The sequence below is a fragment of the Salvia hispanica genome, chromosome 2 (assembly GCF_029641045.1).
Source record: "Salvia hispanica isolate PSC_SH4W2 chromosome 2, Shi_PSC_v1, whole genome shotgun sequence".
Taxonomy (NCBI): Eukaryota; Viridiplantae; Streptophyta; class Magnoliopsida; order Lamiales; family Lamiaceae; genus Salvia; species Salvia hispanica.
Window position 1 is genome coordinate 47,868,855 of NC_142693.1, and position 9,446 is coordinate 47,878,300.

General features: G+C 42.0%; 1 non-coding gene across 1 annotated transcript; it reads left to right on the forward strand.

The window, feature by feature from the left end:
- The first annotated feature begins 7,627 nt into the window (after positions 1 to 7,627).
- On the forward strand, positions 7,628 to 7,734 carry LOC125202960 (small nucleolar RNA R71). Its single transcript, XR_007173284.1, has one exon. It is a non-coding gene; the product is annotated as a small nucleolar RNA R71 (small nucleolar RNA).
- Positions 7,735 to 9,446: the final 1,712 nt, after the last annotated feature.

Consider the following 9,446-nt stretch of genomic DNA (forward strand, 5'->3'; position numbering starts at 1 on the left):
TATCGAACACGGGGATGATGTACACAAAGTGTCTATCTTCTACTAGAACTCAATTACTATCTGGAGAAACAAGAATTTTTGGAAACTTTTGAAAACAGTAAATATTAAAAACAGTAAACAACTAAATGCAAGCAAATCACGGAGAGAAAAGTATAGAGATAAGGGGAATTCCAGGGATGTGCTTTCACTTTTATGGTTATACAAATTCCAAACTACAATACCCTAGCACAGTTAATACTTTGAAAGGACGAGACACCTAGCTTATGCTCATGCGATACAAACGTTGATTACTAACATTAGGGTTGTCAATCCTAACACGTAACTCCAAAAAGCTCCTAAGACCCTTGAAAAGTCCTCACTCTCAATTAACAGTGCCGTTTTAAAGGAAGCTAACTGTAGTGTCTACTAAGTGGATCTAACTCGCTAGAACTCTGTCACAGTTATGAAGCAAGTTGTATTGAATCATACATAATTGTGTCACTCAATTATGAAGCATCATGATTAACTTAGGGAAGAAACAAAGTAAAAACAAAACGGATATTAAATAGAAAACGGAATTGTATAACCAAAGTTGCTACTAACACATCCCTAGAATCCTATGAGTTTAGTTACACATGACTGAATAAACTAAAACCATAGATTGAAGGGAAAACAATTTGAACATAAAATTAAAGCAAATAAAACCAGTAGGTTGAATCCTTATCGTTCTTGATGTTCTTGAAATCCTTCTCCAACTCCTTGCACAATTGAAGTACTCTAGCTTTTGATCTCTATGAATGTTGCAAGTAGTCACTCTCTTTCTCTATGAATGTGTTCTTGTTGTGTGTAAACTCCTTTTGATGAAGCTTGAGGTCCTATTTATAGGGGAAGATTATTCCTCATCATAGAAGGAAAAGATCTTCAAAGTTTGGTAAATCTTGGAGCAAATCTAGGGCTGGTCGGATTCGCCGCCTTTCTCCGGCGGGCCGCCGCGCCTTGGCCGGCGGTCGCCGCGTTGGAGTCCAGAGACTCTGACCCTTCGGTGGCGGACCGCCACATGTCCTCCGGCGGTCACCGGGCGAGACTCTTCTCCTAGCGTAAATTTCCGAGGCGGGCCGCCACATAGCTCTGACCGCCGGGCGCCGGCGGTCGCCGTACAACTTCGCGGCGGTCGCTGGTCGCCGTCTGACTCCAGATTTCCAGACTATGCGTTTTTACTCCCCTTTTCGGCGCACATTTCTCACAAAACACGTCAAAATACCAAAATGTATAGAATATGCAAATAATGGACATGTAGAGTGATTTTGATAACAAAAACGGACCAAATAATGGCCTTAAAATAGTGCAAAATCCGGGCGTATCAACTCCCCCAAACTTACATTTTTGTTTGTCCTCGAACAAAACACTAAAGATACAAGAATAGACGCACGGAATGCACAAGGACTAGACGTCATAATTGCCTCAAAAGATGAAAGAATAGATTAAGCATGGATTAACACAATCAAATCAAGCAAGGCTTAATAGTGCACTTTCATTACTAACTCGTGGAACACCTTGAATTCAAGCACTCACATGTGGCAAACTTCCAAAGATGGGAAGTGTTCTTTCTCTCACTCTCAAAGTGTATATAGGTAAAGTGTAAATCACTCAAATCATGCATCATGCAAAGTTTACCATAGGCTTGCTCAAAGTCTAATCCCTCCTCTACTCAATGTGATTAAGCATCAAAAGTCCGAAAGGTCTTTATTTTCGGTTGTAACGTAGGCTCTTTGGTAGGTGAGGAATATTTGGCTAAAAAGTAACTCAAATATAAAAATATCCCAAGTAGAGTTAAGATGACTCCACTTTTCAAAAACTTAAGGCACTTCTAACACTTTATTTTTCTCCTTCAATTTACTTTCAATCATTTGATTTTATTTTCTTTTCACAACCTTTCACACAATTTTTTTTCTTCTTTTTTTTTTCTTTTTTTTTTTCTTTTTCTTTTTTTTTTACACATCCTTTCTTTTTTTTTCCCCTAAGATCAAGCACATATTTGGAATTTTTCTCAATTTCACAACTTGTACTTTCTTAATATTAAGCACACTACTTTTTATACTTTCCTCCTTATCTCTCCAATTCCTTTACAAAAGAAGATAACAAAAACTATACTAACCCAAGGAATTGTCCCCCCATTTATTTTGGCTTCCAAAGAAAAGGCTTAAAGGCTCAAAATTGGCTCCAAAGGAAAAATTTGAGAGGGTCGAAAATTTTGGATATAAAAGTAGCTAAGAAAAGACGGCCTAACATCCTCCTAAATCAACTTAAACACTATGTAAACTTAGGCAGACTAGGAGCAAGTTCTAGAAACATATACATGCATACAGATAAATCACACAAGAAAGAATTTAAGGCTCAAATCTCACCAGGTAAAAGCACGATTCAAGGCGAACAAGCAATTCACTAATTATGCACCTTTTCACCCAACCATCATATCAAAACGTTAAGCCACACTTAAACATAGATGGAATATAATATCATTGGCAACTCGGTCTAATGTGTCCCTAAGCATGCGTGTTTCTAAGTTCTTCATGTTATGTTCATGACATGGATTCAAGAAAACATTTTTAGAACACAAAAATCTCCTACGGGTTTTTGGAAAATTAAAACAAAAACAAACTAACAACAAAAAGAAAACCCTAAACTCACGGTCCACCACTTCATTCCCCCAAACTTATTTACAACAAAGTGTAAAATAAGTTTGTAGAGTCGGTAGGGACGTGAGTATACTACTGAAAACAAAAACGTACCCTGAAAAATTTCGCGCAGAGGTTAAGCGGGGCGAAAATTCGAAGAATTTTAAAAAATCGCGCTGGAAAATTGTGCCCAGGTGGCGGTCCGCCGCACGTCAAAGATGCTTTCCAGCGTTCAGGTGGCGGACCGCCGCAGAGCTTGCGGCGGTCGCCACAGAGAGGTCAGAACCTGCGAAAATTTTTGCAAAGCACAAAATTAAACCAAAACCAAAAATACTTAAAATTAAAGCAAAAATTGTTAAAACAAGGAAATAAATCGTCTCAAAAATATCCAAAAACATGGTACAAATGCTCATTTAAAGTCATCGAGCTTGACTTCTTCAATCTTGAGGAGGTGGAGGGAAACGGGCGCTAAGATCCTCGAAAGCTCCAACGAGGTACGTGATATGACTCCTCATTGTCTCTCGTTCCTCTCTAGCTTCGGCGGCCATCCTTCGGAGCTCTTCATATTGTTGACGCCGATGAACGTCTTCCAAACGTTGTTGCTCCCAAAATTCTTGCTCCGCCGTACGCCAATCGCCTTGAGCCGTCCACCCTTGGCGGTTGTAGGCATTCTCCGCTTGTTGCTCCGCCCATCGATTGTCCCAAGCGTTGGACATGTTTTGCATATAGGAGAAAATTTCTCCTAATTGGGCGGAGGTGTTGACTTGAAACTCTTCTTCCGGATTTGGCCTCCCGCGGCGGCGGTTCGCTCTTGTCCGGCGGCGATGTCCTTCCACTTCCTCTTCTTCTTCTTCCTCTTCTCGTCGTGGTTGGGATTGCGGTGGTGGCGGTGCTTCACTCCTTTGAGCTTGTGAATGCTCCGCGCCTTCTTCATAGTTATCAATGGCATCAAATGCGGAATCCTCATCGGGCTCAAATTGAGGAATGCGAGAGGGAATGTTCCTCTTTCTAAATTCCCCATTGACGGGGTTAGCCTCGATAGCTCTCCGGTGGGCGGGTGTGTCGAGCTTCCAATTGGCTTGGTTTGCCCAAACATCGACCTTGGTCAATTGCGGGAGTGGAACGGGAAAGTGATCCCCCGCTACTTGCATAAAATACCCTTGACCCCAATGATCGGTCTTCAAAAGCCCCACCGAAAATAGCACCTCATAAGTGATAAACTTTTCTCCACCATCCTCCGTCATACCGGCAAAAGAGACCCCCAAATGTTCACCAATTGCCGTAATCAATCCCCCACAACAAATGACGCCCCCGTCTTTCTTCGTGATCCTATCCACATAGTAAGTAAAGAGGGTCCCATAATCGATTCCCTTCTTGTTGAGTAGGCACCACATCACGTTGAGCTCCGTTTGGGAGACACTTCCCCCATCGATACGAGCAAACATAAGCTGAGTCATAGCACGATGGAGATACCTCAAGACGGGGTTGCGAATTGATGAAGACTTGGCATAGCCCGCTGCATGCTCTTGCTCATTTTTCATCGCCCCCCAAACCTCGGAAAATTCATATTCATTGTCCTCTTCGGGGTTGGGGTCGAAGCAATGGAAGATCCCACTAAGCTCTTCCATGGTGAGCGAGTGCCAACGGTTCCCTAGGCGGAAATTGATGCTAAGTGGAAAATTTTGGCGGCGATCCTTAGTAACCTTTAGCGAGCTGAGGAACTCGAGAGTATACTTTCGAAACGATGGCCACTTCCTTTGGAACATGTAGACGAGGCCATTCCCATCACCCACGTCGCACAACTTCCAAAAATCCTCCATGATCCCCAAAGTTTGGAGAGGGAAATCGTGGGGATATCTAGAAGGTGCCGTTTCTCGGGCCGACACTTTCTTCCACATAGCCTTTTGCTCTTCCGTGGCAAGGCTAATGCCAAAGTTCTTTGCATTCTCCGGTTTCCCTTTTGATCCCATTATCCTACAAAAGAAATTACACTCTTAAAAGAGCATCAACAAGTAGGAGATCAAAAGTTCCCCCAAACTTGCATTCAACCAAGTAAAAATCAAGAGATAAGAACTTATATGCAAGCTTGGGTAAAATAGCATCCTAATTTTTAGCATAATAACATTTTAAGCAAAAACAACCAAATTAGGACACAAAAAATCATCCCCCAACGTGAATTCATCCCCCATGCAGAGACGTATCAACCAAATATCCATAAAAACCAACAATCTCTACAAAATCACAAATATTGCAATTCATGGAAGTAATAATAGCCTCACAATGCTATGAACATGATTGCTACTTTTAAACTCTAAAAACCAAGAGAGAATCATCATTCACAACTTAATAATCACCAACCAAGCAAATTTTAAACCATAGAATTCAAAAATTCATACACATAATCATCCCCAATCATGAATTAAGAGATTCTACCGAACAATTCACCCAAAATAAAGCACAATCCATGGAAGAAGTAAAGAAAAACCCAGAAATTGAGTTAGGATTCATACCTTTTTGTGGAGAGAATTTGTAGAAGAAGAGCTCTAGACTTTGAGAGAATTGAGAGAATGATAGTGTCGGTGTGTGAATTTGGTGATTTATATAGGTGGGGGTTGTGTGCAAGGAAGGAATTTGAGAAGGAATGTGAAAAGGAATGGAAAACATACCTTTTATGGTGGAAATCCCGTCTCTGGACTGCGTGTGGCGACCGCCGCGTCTCTCGTGGCGGGCCGCCACACGAGCCTTCGTAAACAGCAATCCTGGCGGGCCGCCGCGGCCCGTGCAGCGGTTACTCTGGCCCGCCCTAAGCCTGCCCTAGGCCCGATCCTTCCTGTACATGTTAACACACGTGTGGCGACCGCCGTACTTTAAGTGCGGCGACCGCCACCAAATTTTTTTTTTTTTTTTTTTTTTTTAACAGAACATAAAAAAAAAACGAGAAAATAAAAAAAGTAAAAGAAAATTGGGTTGCCTCCCAATAAGCGCTTTTGTTAAAGTCGTTAGCTCGACTTGAAGTGGCCCACTAGTTGGGCGGATCAATAACTCGAGTGTTGAAAATTGGCATAGGGAGCAATTTGGTCCCTAGCTTCTTCCACCACTTGTACTTCCCCTCTTTCGTTTTGATGACGTATATCTCGGGGTCCTCTTTGGGTGTTTTCTTTCTATTCTGTTTCTTCTTCTGTGGAGCAGATGTAGAAGAATTAGCATCATCCTTTTTAGAAGAGTGTCTTACCTCTTTGACAATGTAGATAGTGGAGGTAGAAGGATCCTCCGCTTCAAAGGGATCTTTGGACTTGGTCAAGTCGGTAGCCATGACTGCTCTGCACTGTTGTTCCATTTTTTCCCGCTTTGCCTCCTCAAACTTTAGCATCTCGCTCTCGATCTTATAGGTGGATTGACCATGATTATCACTGATTGTGATCTTGCCACGACCTACATCAATCAAAGCTTTGCAAGTGGCAAGAAAATCTCTCCCTAAGATTAGAGGGACGTTCTTGTCTACTTTCATGTCAAGCACAATAAAGTCGGCAGGAAAAATAAAATCATCAACTTTAACTAAGACATCCTCAATCATACCTACAGTCTTGATGGACGAGTTATCGGCCAACCTGAGTGTTACATCTGAAGATTTGAGTGGCCCGATGTTGAGCTTTTCGTAGTACTTCAGTGGCATGAGATTGATGGACGATCCTAAGTCGCACAGTGCTTTGTCAACCTTCCCTTCTCCAGTTCGGCACCTAATGATGAACTGGCCCAGATCTCTTTGCTTCACTGCCCTTTCCTTTTGGATGATCTCGCTGCAATGATGCGGTAGCTTAAGGTCGGCTTTGGTCGGCTTTTTTTTCCTCATTACCGCCTCCCTTAGTAGCTTCGCATACTTTGGTATCTCCTGCAACGATTCAACAAGTGGAATGTTAGTATGGACTTTGCAAAACATGTTAAGGAATTGCTTGAACTGCTCTTCAAGCTTGAACTTCCTCTTTGGCTGAAAAGGGAGTGCAATCCCGTTGTGCCGCACAAGCTCCTGCTTAGTGGACGATTCTGCCTTCTCAGTGGCGGGCCGCTGCGGGGTGTGCGGCGGTCCGCCGGCGACTGGGCAGTCCTGCGTGGTTGACTCTGCCGTCTCAGTGGCGGGCCGCTGCGGGGTGTTCGGCGGTCCGCCGGCGACTGGGCAGTCCCCAGATTTCTGCTTTGCCACCCACTTCTTGTTAATATCATCCACTCTTGCTGCTGCCTTTGCTCTATCCTCATCTAACTTCTTCTGAATTTGCTCCATTTGAGTGGTAATATTGGTTACAGCTGCCGAGATTGTGTTCATTCCTTGCTCGAGGTTGTTTATCCTTGCTTCGACCACTCCGATCTTGGTGTCATTAATCTTCCTATCTTGCGTAATTACCTCCAAAATCTTCGTGATTCCTTGTTCATACTTGTCTTCCTTCTTCATCGGCTCAACCACTCCTCCTTTGCTAACATTAAATCCTACAGGGGGTTGCAAGTAATTATTGTTAGAATAAGAAAGATTTGGGTGCGGACGGTTCCCATTATAATTATTGAAATTACCGCCCCCCTGATTAGGGCGATAATTGTTATTGTAGTTTCTGGGACCGCCTCCTTGCACGTAGTTGATTTCTTCCACAGTTGATATGGCAGTTTCGGGTGCCTTAACCGCCACTATGGAAGTTGCCGGAATTGGATCTTCCTTCCTCGAGATGTCCATTTGATCAATCCTGACTCTAAGTTCTGCTAACTCCTTAGCAAAAGAACTTTCTTCGGCCTCTTCTATGGTTGCTACTCTTCTCGTGGCATGTCTTTCCTTCGACCACCCCCGACTGTTGGTGGCGAACTCCTCGATCACCGCCATGGCATCCTCTCCTGTCTTTCTTACAAATCCTCCATTTGCCCCTGAATCAAGCATAGCACATATTTTCTCATTAAATCCATTATAGAGGATTCCTACCTGATGGTCTATGGAAAAACCATGGTTTGGGCACTTTCGAAGAAGAGCTTTGAAACGAGCAAATGCCTCATAGAGGGGCTCGTCATGGCCTTGTGTGAACTGAAAGATCTCACTTTTGAGCTTCAAAATAGTGCCTGGCGGGTAGTATTTGTCGAGGAAGGTAGCTACGATGTCCTTCCATGTGGAGACCTTTTCTGGTGGCATACACTCAAACCACTCCTTAGCAGAATCAATCAATGAGAATGGAAAAAGTCTTACCCGTATGGCATCGTCGTCGACACCATTTAATTTCAGAGTGTTTGCGATTTCCACGAATTTGGAGAGATGGCGGTTAGCATCTTCAGTCGCCCTACCTGCAAAAGGAGTTTGCTCGACCCTTTGGATAAGGGGCATGCGTAACTCAAAATTGTTAGCATCAATACGAGGGCCGTTAGGAAAAGTGATCATATTCCCATGATTGAACATGTTCATCACAGGTAATGTTTCTCTGTTCTTCTTTTCCATGGCTTCTCGGGCTGCTCTCTCCGCATCTCTCTCATCCATCAGCAACTTCACCATCTCCTGCAGCTTCTCAATATCTGTTCGGTCACCCATTGTTCCTGATCCTTTTTCACTTCTTATTATTCTACGAGTTCTTTCAAGTTCTAAATCAAGCGGCTCTAAGATGTACTTCCCAGAACGCGTTCGCATACAAAACCTGCAAGACTCGAAAACAAAAAAAAAAAAAAATTAAAACAAAAAGCAATAAAAATCCAAAGTAGTAAAATTATCGTTTGAAGATATCACTCCAAAGTGAATTGTCTTCCCGGCAACGGCGCCAAAAACTTGGTGCACTTTTTATTTGCACTATAAATACCTGCAAGTATACAGAGTAGGTATAGTATAGCAAAAGATTAGTACCGGTTATCGAACACGGGGAAGATGTACACAAAGTGTCTATCTTCTACTAGAACTCAATTACTATCTGGAGAAACAAGAATTTTTGGAAACTTTTGAAAACAGTAAATATTAAAAACAGTAAACAACTAAATGCAAGCAAATCACGGAGAGAAAAATATAGAGATAAGGGGAATTCCAGGGATGTGCTTTCACTTTTATGGTTATACAAATTCCAAACTACAATACCCTAGCACAGTTAATACTTTGAAAGGACGAGTCACCTAGCTTATGCTCATGCGATACAAACGTTGATTACTAACATTAGGGTTGTCAATCCTAACACGTAACTCCAAAAAGCTCCTAAGACCCTTGAAAAGTCCTCACTCTCAATTAACAGTGCCGTTTTAAAGGAAGCTAACTGTAGTGTCTACTAAGTGGATCTAACTCGCTAGAACTCTGTCAGAGTTATGAAGCAAGTTGTATTGAATCATACATAATTGTGTCATTCAATTATGAAGCATCATGATTAACTTAGGGAAGAAACAAAGTAAAAACAAAACGGATATTAAATAGAAAACGGAATTGTATAACCAAAGTTGCTACTAACACATCCCTAGAATCCTATGAGTTTAGTTACACATGACTGAATAAACTAAAAACATAGATTGAAGGGAAAACAATTTGAACATAAAACTAAAGCAAATAAAACCAGTAGGTTGAATCCTTGTCGTTCTTGATGTTCTTGAAATCCTTCTCCAACTCCTTGCACAATTGAAGTACTCTAGCTTTTGATAACAAAAACGGACCAAATAATGGCCTTAAAATAGTGCAAAATCCGGGCGTATCATTTAACACATGCGATTTTCAAATTTGAAGGAGAAATCAATTCACTCTATCACATATTTACTTCACTATACAAGGCGGGGGTATAATGGACATTTCACTAATAAAATTAG